Raw genomic sequence first — 13,570 nt, forward strand, 5'->3', positions numbered from 1 at the left:
CCTAATGTTTATGAAGAGCTTATAACATGGAAAAATATTTGTCATAAAATTAAATGAAAAAGTAGGATACAAAACTATAGAAACAGTAAGATCTCAACTATGTTAAAAAAAAAGGCTAAAAGGAAATGGATCAAAATGCTAATAGTGGTTGTATTTAAGTAGTGTATCTATAGTGATATTTTTTCTTCCTTTTTACTTTTCTGTCTCTTCCAAATTTTTCTCTTCTACTGGAGGAATTTTTGTTGCTGTGGTTGTTGTTGTCTTGTTTTGAGATGGAGTCTCACTCTGTCACTGAGGGTGGAGTGCAGTGGCATGATCTCGGCTCACTGCAGCCGCTGCCTCCTGAGTTCAAGCGATTCTCCTGCCTCAGCCTCCCTGAGTATCTGGGATTACAGGCATGTACCACCACACCCGGCTAATTTTTGTATTTTTAGTAGAGACGGGGTTTCACCATTGTTGGAAAAGATGCTCGGTGCCACAAAGAAAAATCAGCACTGAGACAAAGGATCTCTCAGCAAAGCAATTTTTATTTCCTGCACTGCAGGAAGGGTACCCTCACTAGCCATCTTGCCATGAGAGTACAATGAACAATGGAAAAGCAGACATATTTATCCCTTACGCATTTGGGGTTTTTCTTACTGCTGTGTATGATCTCCATTGGTTGGAGCCAGACCTCACAATCTAAACTAAAACTTGATTGGCTAATAACTTAAAACTCTTTTAAACAGGTCAGGGGCATAGGCTGTGAGCTGGGACATGCCTGTGAGCACGCCCAGCACAGATATTTTGGTTAAAGTACAAGGACATAGAATATACTACGTGCCTGTAAGCATGGCATGTCTAACAGCTACGTAGGATAGGGCTTAACAAAGAGTTATTAGCAAATTTATTCTTTTTTTTTTTTTTTTTTTGAGACGGAGTTTTGCTCTTGTTATCCAGGCTGGAGTGCAATGGCGCGATCTTGGCTCACTGAAACCTCTGCCTCCTGGGTTCAGGCAGTTCTCCTGCCTCAGCCTCCTGAGTAGCTGGGATTACAGGCACGCACCACCATACCCAGCTAATTTTTTGAATTTTTAGTAGAGACGGGGTTTCACCATGTTGACCAGGATGGTCTCGATCTCTTGACCTCGTGATCCACCTGCCTCGGCCTCCCAAAGCACTGGGATTACAGGCATGAGCCACCGCGCCTGGGCCGCAAATTTATTCTTTAACAAGAAAGGAAACTTTGAAGAGGAACTTTACTTCTCCTGTTGGCCAGGCTGGTCTCAAACTCCTGACCTCATGTGATCCTCCCTCCTCAGCCTCCCCAAAGTGCTGGGATTACAGGCATGAGCTACCTCGCCTGGCCCTGTAAGGATCTGTACACTTATAAAATGATGAAACATTCCAGGCTACTCCACGAATCCACTGTTAGGAGTGACTCACCAGAGCTCCGGAGAGCTTCAGTCTCTCTTCCAGCCAGGTGAAAGTGTCACTGGATCCTGCCTGATGAAAAATGCTGAACCAATCGGAAATGTCATAGATTTCCAAAGAGAAGCAGAAATACCACATTTTTTGAAAACGTATTTGCAGTATATAGCCTGTTAATATTAGAATGAAACACGAGAATATTCTCAGTTTCTTTGCAGATGTCAAGTTGCAAAAATGCTATTTATCACAACTGTATAAAGCCAGTCCTAGTTTAGAAACAGAAATAAAACAGCACTGCAACAGTAGACTGAGAAAAGCATGTGACTTACAAAATTATAAAAAGAGCTTCCTATAAAAATGATTCCCAGGCCCGGCACTGTAGCTTATGCCTGTAATCTCAGCACTTTAGGAGGTCGAGGTGGACAGATCACCTGAGGTCAGGAGTTAGAGACCAGACTGGCCAACATGGTGAAACCCCATCTCTACTAAAAATACAAAAAAATTAGCTGGGCGTGGTGGCACACGCCTGTAGTCCCAGCTACTCCGGAGGCTGAGGCAAGAGAATTGCTTGAACCCAAGAGGTGGAGATTGCAGTGCGCTGAGATCACACCACTGCACTCCAGCCTGGCAACAGTGCAACATTCCATCTCAAAAAAAAAAACTAGCCAGGCATGGTGTTGGGCGCCTGTAGTCCCAGCTACTCAGGAAACTGAGGCAGGAGAATTGTTTGAACCCAGGTCGCAGAGGTTGCAACGAGCCAACATTGTGCCATTGCACTCCAGCCTGGGTGACAGGTGAGTCTCCATTGAAAAAAAAAAAAGATTCCCTTTAAGACATTTGTTTATTGTACACATTTTAAGGCTGCCCACCACCCCTCAACAAAAAAGGCAAAATCTCTAAGCACTTTCTACCAAAGCATCCACTGGTTTGTTCATCTGGCAAACACTGACTGAAGGCTCATAAGATGCCAGGCACTCGGGTCTCAAAGATGAGAAAGACTGGTCCCTGTCACAAGGACGCCTCAGTCTTCTCAAAGCAGGAGGCAGACACATCACCAACCACAGTACATCAATTAAAAACAGATGCCGCCGGGCGCGGTGGCTCACGCCTGTAATCCCAGCACTTTGGGAGGCCGAGGCGGGTGGATCACGAGGTCAAGAGATCGAGACCATCCTGGTAAACATGGTGAAACCCCGTCTCTACTAAAAATACAAAAAATTAGCTGGGCAAGGTGGTGCGTGCCTGTAATCCCAGCTACTCAGGAGACTGAGGTAGGAGAATTGCCTGAACCCAGGAGACGGAGGTTGCGGTGAGCCAAGATCGCACCATTGCACTCCAGCCTGGGTAACAAGAGCGAAACTCCGTCTCAAAAAAAAAAAAAAAAAAAAAAAAAATCTTCAGTTTCCTCTTCCATCCATTACTTTTGTTTTCTTCTTTCTCTCTTTCTTTCTTTCTGCCTTGATCTGTCACCCAGGCGGGAGTGCAGTAGTACAATCTCAGCTCATTGCAACCTCTGCCTCCTGGGTTCAAGCGATTCTCCTGCCTCAGCCTCCCGAGTAGCTGGGATTACAGTCACACGCCACCACACTTAGCTAATTTTTTGTATTTTTAGTAGAGATGGGGTTTCATCATGTTGGCCAGGTTGGTCTTGAACTCCTGACCTCAGGTGATCCACCCGCCTCGGTCTCCCAAAGTGCTGGGATTACAGGCGTGAGCCATGGCACTTGGCCGTCCATTTTCACTGTGCTCCTGTGTCAGTCGCTCCAGGTCTTTCAAGCACATTTGGGTGGTCTTCCAGATCGTCATAGAGTGGACGATGTCCAGTCTCATATAATTCTCAGGCTTGACTAGGCCTTGGACAATCTGGAGGCATCGCTGTTTCAGGGTATACACTGGTGGTGTGAGGTTGGCAAAAACAGGCTGTCCATCAACACTGGAAGATGGCACAAACAATTCAGTTTGGTTAACCAGAAGCCTATTGCATGTCCTTAAATCCCTGAAGAGCCAAGGTGGCTTTGAAGCTGTGTATGAGAAAGTCCCTGCTGGGCAGCAGCGTCGGGTAGGGCTGCGGCTTGCCATAGCAGTTGAGCCACACAGGCAGCAGGACCCGAGGGCTGCAGTTGTAAAAGATGACCCGGGTGAGCTCGTGCGAGTTCACCGAGCGCAGCACAGGCCATGCTGCCCCCACCTCCATCTCCTTCTCAGCGCCTGACTCCTCCTGGCAGTCCTTTTCTGGGCCTGCCTCGTGGGTGCCCGCCTTGGCCTCTAACCCCACCCCTTTCCCCACCCTCCGGGGCATTACCTTCGGAGCCTTGACAACTTGGGCCTAACCATACCAGTTCTTTTTGAGACGGAGTTTTGCTCTTGTTGCTCAGGCTGGAGTGCAATGGTGCGATCTGGGCTCACTGCAACCTCTGCCTCCCGGGCTCGAGTGATTCACCCGCCTCAGCTTCCTGAGTAGCTGGAATTACAGGCATGAGCCATCATGCTCGGCTAATTTTGTATTTTCAGTAGAGATGGAGTTTCTCCATGTTAGTCAGGCTGGTCTTGAACTCCCGACCTCAGGTGATCCGCCCATCTCTGCCTCCCAAATTGCTGGGATTACAGGCATAGCCACCACGCCCAGCCCCGTACCTGTTCTTAGAGACTACTTCCCTTCATGTGGATTTGGCAAGAGTTAGAATGGAATCAGAAAGGCCAGGAGTACATAATCTTCTATCTGGGTGGCAAGCAAGACATCCTAGATCAGACAGGCTTACTCTCAGCCTGTCCTACCTAATTCATCCCACTGAAGAGCTACCTATAGTGAGAGATATCCAAATGGAATCCCAATAATACAACTGCGATAGGAAGATCCAGAGAGGAATTTGAGGGTATTCCATGAGACAGCACATCTGAGGGCTTCGTCAGTCTAATACTGATTGAACACTTTGTGGCTGGGTGCAGTGGCTCACACCTGTAATCCCATCACTTTGGGAGGCCAGGGTGGGTGGATCACCTGAGGTCAAGAGATCAAGACCAGCCTGGCCAACATGGTGAAACTCCATCTCTACTAAATATATAAAAAATTAGCTGGATGTGGTGGCAGGCACCTGTAATCCCAGCTACTCGGGAGGCTGAGTCAGGAGAATCACTTGAACCCAGCAGGTGGAGGTTGCAGTGAGCCGAGATCACACCATTGCACTCCAGCCTGCACAATAAGAGTGAAACTCCATTTCAAAACAAAAACAAAATGTAATATTAATTGAACACTTTGCTATTCGGGTTCTGGTTCAGAAAGAATTCACAATTTATTTATTTATTTTTGAGACAGAGTCCACTCCATCACCAGGCACCAGGCTGGAGTACAGTGGCGTGACCTCGGCTCACTACAACCTCCGCCTCCTGGGTTCAAGCAATTCTCCTGCCTCAGCCTCCCAAGTAGCTGGGGCTACAGGCGCACGCCACTACGCCCAGCTAATTTTTTTGTATTTTTAGTAGAGACAGGGTTTCGCCATGTTGGCCAGGACGGTCTCGATCTCTTGACCTCATGATCCACCCGCCTCGGACTTCTAAAATACTGAGATTACAGATGTGAGCCACTGCGCCCAGCCTTATTTATTTATTTATTTTTAAAAGGAGTCTCACTCTGTCACTAGGCTGGAGTGCAGTGGTGTGATCTCAGCTCACTGCAACCTCTGCCTCCTGGGTTCAAGTGATTCTCCTGCCTCAGCCTCCTGAGTAGCTGGGATTACGGGTGTGTGCCACCACACCCTGCTAACCATTGTATTTTTAGTAAAGAAGGGGTTTCACCATGTTGGCCAGGATGGTCTTGATCTCTTGACCTCATGATCCGCCTGCCTTGGCCTCCCAAAGTGCTGGGGATTACAGGCATGAGCCACCGTGACCGGCTGAGTACACACTTTTATCGTGGAGAAAAGTTAGGATATGAGAAAATGGGATATGGGGCAATACAAGTATTTGTCAAAAGAGGGAGGTGACATCTGATGGGATGCACTTTTTTTTCTTTTTTCTTTAATCTTTATGTTTTGAGACAGAGTCTTGTTCTGTCGCCCGGGCTGGAGTGCAGTGGCGTGATCTTGGCTCACTGCAACCTCCACCTGCTGGGTTCAAGCAATTCTCCTGCCTCAGCTTCCCAAGTAGCTGGGACTACAGGTGCCCGCCACTACGCCCAGCTAATTTTTTTTTTTGAGACAGAGTCTCGCTCTGTTGCCCAGGATGGAGTACAGTGGTGCAATCTCAGCTCACTGCAACCTCCACCTCCTGGGTTCAGGTGATTCTCCTGCCTCAGCCTCCCGAGTACCTAGGATTACAGGTGCCAGCCACTATGCCCAGCTAATTTTTTGTATTTTTAGTAGAGACAGGGTTTTGCCATGTTGGCCTGGTCTCAAACTCCTGACCTCATGATTCACTTACCTCACCCTCTCAAAGTGCTGGGATTACAGGTGTGATCCACTGGGCCCAGCAATTTTTGTATTTTTTTGTATTTTTTTTTTTTTTTTGAGACGGAGTTTCGCTGTTGCTACCTGGACTGGAGTGCAATGGCGCGATCTCGGCTCACCGCAACCTCTGCCTCCTGGGTTCAAGCAATTCTCCTGCTTCAGCCTCCTGAGTAGCTGGGACTACAGGCGCACACCACCATGCCCAGCTAATTTTTGTATTTTTACTAGAGATGGGGTTTCACCTTATTGACCAGGATGGTCTTGATCTCTTGACCTCGTGATCCACCAGCCTCGGCCTCCCAAAGTGCTGGGATTATAGGTGCAAGTCACAGTGCCTGGCCCAATTTTTGTATTTTTAAAGTAGAGATGGGGTTTCACCATGTTGGCCAGGCTGGTCTCAAACTCCTGACCTCAGGGATCTGCCTGCTGTGGGTTCCCGAAGTGCTGGGATTACAGGCAAAAGCCACCACACCTGGCCTACTTTAATCTTGTTTTGACTAATAAATGCACATGGTACAAATTTCAAAAGGTACCAAAGGGCTCAGTGTGGTATCTTACACCTGTAATCCCAGCACTTTGGGAGGCTGAGGTGGGAGGATGTCTTGAGCCCAGGAGTTCAGGACCAGCCTGGGCAACATAGCCTAATCCCAGCTCTACAAAATAATACAAAAATTAGCCCGATGTGGTGGTGCAGGCCTGTGGTCCCAGCACAGGATCCCTTAAACCTCCCATTGCACCACTGCACTCCAGCCTGGGCAATAGTGAGGATAGCAACAGGAGGCAGACAAATCCTAGGCAGACAGGGGTGTGTTCCTGATGAAACCCCACTTTCAAGCTGAAAACAGTTGAGAGTCAAGCTACAAGTCCTGGGTAAATGCAAGGGTGGGATTGAGAACCCCTCTTCCTGTTTGTCAAACTTTCCTCTGATTGATCACCACCCTTCACTATGTTACATATATGTACCTTTCCCTAATTGGTTTGTTACACTGTCATGACCACCTTTGAGTGGGGCCTTTGTTTTAGCCTTTTTTTTTGTATACTCACAAACCAACCAGCACACGCGAGTGGGCACTCACACACACACACACATACATTTTGAACTCATAAAAGCCCGAGACTCAGCCACAATGGGAGAGAAACCACCTAACTTGGGAGACTACCCTCCCGTCCCCTCTCGGCTGAGTTGTTTCGTCACTCAATAAAATTCTCTTCCATCCTCTTCACCCTTTGAACTGTCAGCATAATCTCATTCTTCTTGGATGCATGACAAGAACTCGGGAACTGCTGAATGTGGGTACAAGCAAAAACACAGGCAGCCTGGGGCATGCCCCAGCCCAGACAAGGGCAGAGCCAGTGTGCAAGCCAGGTGTGGCCAGGTGGGGCGAATGGGCAGGGCACCTCCAGCAGCAGGCCAGGGGCTCCAGACCTGGCTGGCAAAGTGGCTGAGAAAAATCCTGTGCCATTGAGACCCAGTTGTAAAAAAAAAAAAAAAATGTACCTAAGGGCATCATTTCTATTCACCGGCAAACTGGTCCCTCCTGAGACAACCATCACTACCAGTTTCTTATGTATCTTCCTAAAGATATCCTATGCTCGAGAATATAAATATATACAAATTACATATAAATAATATACAGTGGCACCCAAACACTGTTCTTCAGTTGTTGCTTTTTTTTTTTCTTGACTCGGAATTTCGCTCGTTACCCAGGCTGGAGTGCAATGGCGCGATCTTGGCTCACCGCAACCTCCGCCTCCTGGGTTCAGGCAATTCTCCTGCCTCAGCTTCCTGAGTAGCTGGGATTACAGGCACGCGCCACCATACCCAGCTAATTTTTTGTATTTTTAGTAGAGACGGGGTTTCACCACGTTGACCAGGATGGTCTCAATCTCTTGACCTCGTGATCCACCCGCCTCGGCCTCCCAAAGTGCTGGGATTACAGGCGTGAGCCACCGCGCCCAGCCAGTTGTTGCTTTTTATTTTTTTGAGACACTGTCGAACCCTGGCTGGAGTGTAGTGGCAAGATCTTGGCTCACTACAACCTCCAGCTCCTGGGCTCAGGCAATTATCCTGCCTCAGCCACCCATATAGTTGGGATTATAGGTGTGTGCTGCCATGCCTGGCCAATTTTTGTATTTTTAGTACAGGTGGGATTTTGCCATCTTGCCCAGATTGGTCTCGAATTCCTGAGCTCAAGTGATCCACCCACCTCAGAGTCCCAAAGTGTTGGGATTGCAGGTATGAGCCACCATGCCCGGCACCAATTTGCATTTTAAACTCACATGTTGAGGAACGTTTTGTATCGATGCACTTGGAGTTATCTCATTCTCCTTGCAGAGGGATGTTCCATGGATCTATTTAACCAGAACCTTGTCGATGTAGTAGTATTTTGCTGTGAAAAACAATGCTGGAGTTGGGCGGCCGGTTAGCTCAGTTGGTGAGCGCTTGGTGCTCAACTGCCCAAGGCCGCAGGCTCGAAAAACAATGCTGGAAAAAATAACCCTGACTGAAATTGACTCAACCAAGGAGAAATGCTGAGATTTCAGCATTTCTTACTAATAACCAAATTCGGTAGGATAAGTACCAAGGAGTGGAGTCGCCAGGTCAAACTGCCCTTTATATGAGGTTTACCAATTGACACACAAACCACAGGCTTTAGAGCTCATTCCAAGTGTTTGCCAAATCATGCTTACATTTCCCTTTGAATAAGGTTAAGCATCTCTTCAGGTTTTAGTCAATTTTTGCTCCTCTGGAGTTTTTAAATCCTTTGCCTATTTTTCGACAGGACTTTTCTTAATTGCCAAGTTCTAAAAGTGTTTTTTGTTATTGTTAAGATAGGGTCTTGCTGCATCCATCAGGCTGGAGTGCAGTGGTGCAAACATGGCTCACTTGCAGCCTCAAACTGCTGGGCTTGTGATTCTCCCACCTTAGCCTCCTGAGTACCTGGGACAATGGGTGCACACCATCTTGTCCACCCTAAAATTTCTTCAAGGAAATTAACTTAATGTTATTGCAACAACCTCCCTGTTTCTGCAGTGCAACCTTGTATGGAGTTCCCTACCCCCTCACATATTTTAAACCCCATGTTTCTTCTAGTGCTCTTATGGTTTCATTTTCTTTTTTTTGAGACAGTTTCACTCCTGTTGCCCAGGCTGGAGTGCAATGGCCAAATCTCGGCTCACTGCAACCTCCCCCTCCAGAGTTCAAGTGATTCTCCTGCCTCAGCTTCCCTAGTAGCTGGAATTATAGGCGCCCACCACCACACCCAGCTAATTTTTTTATTTTTAGTAGAGATGGGGTTTCATGTTGGCCAGGCTGGTCTTGAACTCCTGACCTCAGGTGATCCATCTGTCTCGACCTTCAAAAGTGTTGGGATTACAAGCGTCAGCCAGTGTGCCCAGTCCAGACCTTTTCTTATATTTACATCATTCAGCTGCCGGGAATTAACTGTTGTAATTTAGTAGGGATTCAATTTCCCACCTCGACTTCCCTGCCACCACAAATGGCTACTCCAGAAATAAACTCTCAAAATTTTCTCAGACATTGATTTTTCTGGAGAAAAAAAGGTATAGTTGGCCTGGCCCTCTGTATCTGCTGGTTCCTCATCCACAGATTCAACTGTGGATTGAAAATATTTGAGGAAAAAATTAAAATACTACAAATAAAACAGCATAACAACTATTTACAGCATTGACATTGCATTAAGTGACATAAGTAATCTAGAGATGATTAAAGTATATGGGAGGAGGGCTGGGTGAAGTGGCTCACGCCCTCCTCCCATATACTTTAATCCCAGCACTTTGGGAGGCCGAGGTGGGCAGATCACCTGAGCTCAGGAGTTTGAGACCAGCTTGGCCAACATGGACAAACTTCAACTCAACTAAAAATACAAAATTAGCAGGGCATGGTGGCACACACCTGTAATCCCAGCTACTTGGGAGACTGAGGCAGGAGAATCACTTGAACCTGCAAGGCGGAGGTTGCATGAGCTGAGATTGCGCCATTGCACTCCAGCCTGGGCAACAAGAGCGAAACTCCATCTCAATTAAAAAAAAAACAAAAATAGGCCGGGCGCGGTGGCTCAAGCCTGTAATCCCAGCACTTTGGGAGGCCGAGGCGGGTGGATCATGAGGTCGAGAGATCGAGACCATCCTGGTCAACATTGTGAAACCCCGTCTCTACTAATACAAAAAAATTAGCTGGGCACGGTGGCGCGTGCCTGTAATCCCAGCTACTCAGGAGGCTGAGGCAGAATTGCCTGAACCCAGGAGGCGGAGGTTGCGGTGAGCCGAGATCGCGCCATTGCACTCCAGCCTGGGTAACAAGAGCGAGACTCCGTCTCAAAAAAATAAAAATAAAAAAATAAAATAAAATAAAAATCATGACTTCTAGAACCACACTGCCTACATATGAATTCCAGGTCTGCCACTTACCAGCTTTGTGACCCTTTAACAAGTTACGTATCTATGCCTTAGATTTTTTCCTCACAAAATGGGGATATAACATTACCTGTTTTTTTTTTTTTTCAGAGTCTTGCTCTGTTACCCAGGCTGGAGTGCAGTGGTGCAATCTTGGCTCACTGCAACCTCCACACCTCCCAGGTTCACGCGATCCTTGGCCTCCAGAGTAGCTGGGACTACATGCCTGGCTAATTTTTGCATTTTTAGTAGATGGGTTTCACCATATTGGCCAGGCTGGTCTCAAACTCCTGACCTGTGATCCACTTGCCTCAGCCTCCCAAAATGCTGGGATTATAGGCATGAGCCACTGCATCTGGCCAATGTTACATTTTGTTTTTTGAGTCTTACTCTGTGGCCCAGGCTGGAGTGCAATGCTGCAATCTCAACTCACTGCAACCTCTGCCTCCCAGGTTCAAGCAATTCTCCTGCCTCAGCCTCCCAAGTAGCTGGGACTACAGGCACCCACCACCACACCTAGCTAACTTCTGTATTTTTAGTAGAGACAGGGTTTCACCATATTGGTCAGGCTGGTCTCAGACTCCTGACCTTGTGATCCGCCTGCCTCCGCCTCCCAAAGTGCTAGGATTATAGGCATGAGCCACCGTGCCCGGCAACATTACCTGTCTTGAGGGCTGTTGTGAGGATCCATCAGTTAACACATAAAATGACAGAACACATCTGTTACACAATACTTATCGTTATTCTACCAAGTATTCAACTTAGTATGACTAGGTTCCATGGTCAGGGAAGAGATAAACAAGGCTAAATGTTTATTAGGCAAGAACAAGGCACAGAACGAGAGGATGCCACACTTTCAGATGAATATTTGTTGCTCAGAGACCAGGAGATTCCCAGGGGAGGAGCCCCACAGGTCGTCAGCACGACTTGTGGCCAGCGCCCTAGTGCGGTGGTTCTTGGTGCAGAGTAAACGGGACTGGGTCCCCTTTTGGTCGATGTTTGGAGCTCTGGGAAGGCAGAGTCGCCTATTCAGTTGATTGAAAAAGGGACTCAAGAAGGAAGCCAGACTGGAGATTACTGGGCAGAAAAGCACCATCAATCTTAAAGCAGCTGTTTTAGCCAGTGCAGTGGGTTGCTCAGATTCCGGCGCTGGGAATCAACAAGTTGGACGTCCACTCAGAGACCTAATTTGAAAGTTGGTAATTACAAAGACGACAGGTGGATAAATTCACAATGATGGGAAGAAACCAGTGTAAAAAGGCTGAGAATACCCAAAATCAGAATGCCTCTCCCTCTACAGGGGATCACAAGTTCCTCATCAACAAGGGATCAAGGCCTGATGGAGAACGAGTGCGTTCCAATAACAGAATTAGGCTTCAGAAAGTGGATAATAAGAAACTTCTGTGAATTAAAAGAACATGTCCTAGCCCAATGTAAAGAAACTAAGAACCTTGAAAAAAGGTTTGACGAAATCCTAACGATAATAGACAATTTAGAGAGGAATATAAGTGAATTAATGCAACTGAAGAACACAATACAAGAACTCCGTGAAGTATGCACAGGTTTTAACAGTCGAATTGATCAAGCAGAGGAAAGGATATCAGAGGTCAAAGACCAACTTAATGAAATGAAATGAGAAAACAAGATTAGAGAAGAAAGAGTAAAAAGGAATGAGCAAAGTCTCCAAGAAATATGGGACTATGTGAAAAGACCTAATTTACGTTTGATAGGTGTACCTGAATGTCATTAAGAGAATGAATCCAAGCTGGAAAATATTCTTCAGGATATTATTCAGGAAAACTTTCCTAATCTAGTAAGGCAGGACAATATTCAACTCCAGGTAATACAGAGAACACCACAAAGATATTCCTCAAGTAGAGCAACCCTAAGACACATAATCGTTAGATTCACCAGGGTTGAAATAAAGGAGAAAATTCTAAGGGCAGCTAGAGAGAAAGGTCAGGTTACCCATAAAGGGAAGCCTATCAGACTCACAGCAGATCTCTCAGCAGAAACCCTACAAACTAGAAGAGTGGGGGTCAATATTCAATATCCTCAAAGAAAAGAATTTTCAACCCAGAATCTCATATCGAGCCAAACTAAGCTTCATAAATGAAGGAAAAATAAAATTTTTTGCAAACAAGCAAGCACTCAGAGATTTCATCACCACCAGGCCTGCTTGACAAGACTTTCTGAAAGAAGCACTATACACAGAAATGAACAACCAGTATCAATCATCCCAAAAACTTATCAAAAGGTAAAGAGTATCTTCATAATGAAGAATCTACATCAACTAATGGGCAAAATAGCCAGCTAGCATTAAATGACAATATTAAACACACAAATATCAAGATTAATCGTAAATTTAAATGGATTAAATGCCCCAATCAAAGACACAGACAGGCAAAATGAATAAAAAGTCAAAACCCATTGGTGCGCGGTATCCAGATCCATCGCATAAGCAAGGACACACAAAGACTCAAAACAAAGGGTTGGTGGAAGACTCACCAATCAAATGGAGAGCAAAAACAACAACAACAACAAAAAACAGGAGTTGTAACTTTTGTCTCTGACAAAATAGACTTTAACAGTAACAAAGACTAAAAGAAACAAAGAAGGACATTACATAATGGTAAAAGGATCAATGCAACAACAGGAGTCAATAATCATAAATATATATGCACCCAATATAGGAACACCCAGATACATGAGACAAGTTCTTAATGACTTATAAAGAGACTTGGACTCCCGAACAATAATAGTGGGAGACTTTGACACCACATTGTTAATATTCGACAGATCAATGGGATAGAAAATTAACAGGGACATCTATGATTTGAACTCAGACCTGGAACAAGTAAACTCAGTGAATATTTATAGAATTCTTTACCACAGGTCCACAGAACATACATTTTTCTCAGTATCACATTACACCTATTTTGAAAGTGACCACTAATTGGAAGTAAATCACTCTTCAGCATTTGCATAGCATTTCACAGACTTAATGAAATATTGGTTGGCTGTTATTTTCTTCTCTTACTCCTTCCTGTCTCCGCTGTTAAGCACAATTATCAGCAAAAAAGGTTTTTAACACCTATTTTAGATTGCATTCCAGCCTGGGCAATAGAGCAAGACCCCTGTTCTCTCTCCCTCTTTCTCTTTCTTTCAAAAAAACAGAAAAAAGGCCGGGCGTGGTGACTCATGCCTATAATCCCAGCACTTTGTGAGGCCAAGGCGGGTGGATCACGAGGTCAAGAGATCGAGACCATCCTGGTCAACATGGTGAAACCCCATCTCTATTA

General features: G+C 45.9%; 1 pseudogene; it reads right to left on the minus strand.

The window, feature by feature from the left end:
• VHLL (VHL like) lies at positions 3,291 to 3,709 on the minus strand (annotated as a pseudogene).

Source organism: Aotus nancymaae, unplaced genomic scaffold (assembly GCF_030222135.1).
Source record: "Aotus nancymaae isolate 86718 unplaced genomic scaffold, 86718_ANA_hifiasm-v0.15.2.pri h1tg000108l, whole genome shotgun sequence".
NCBI classification, from domain to species: Eukaryota; Metazoa; Chordata; class Mammalia; order Primates; family Aotidae; genus Aotus; species Aotus nancymaae.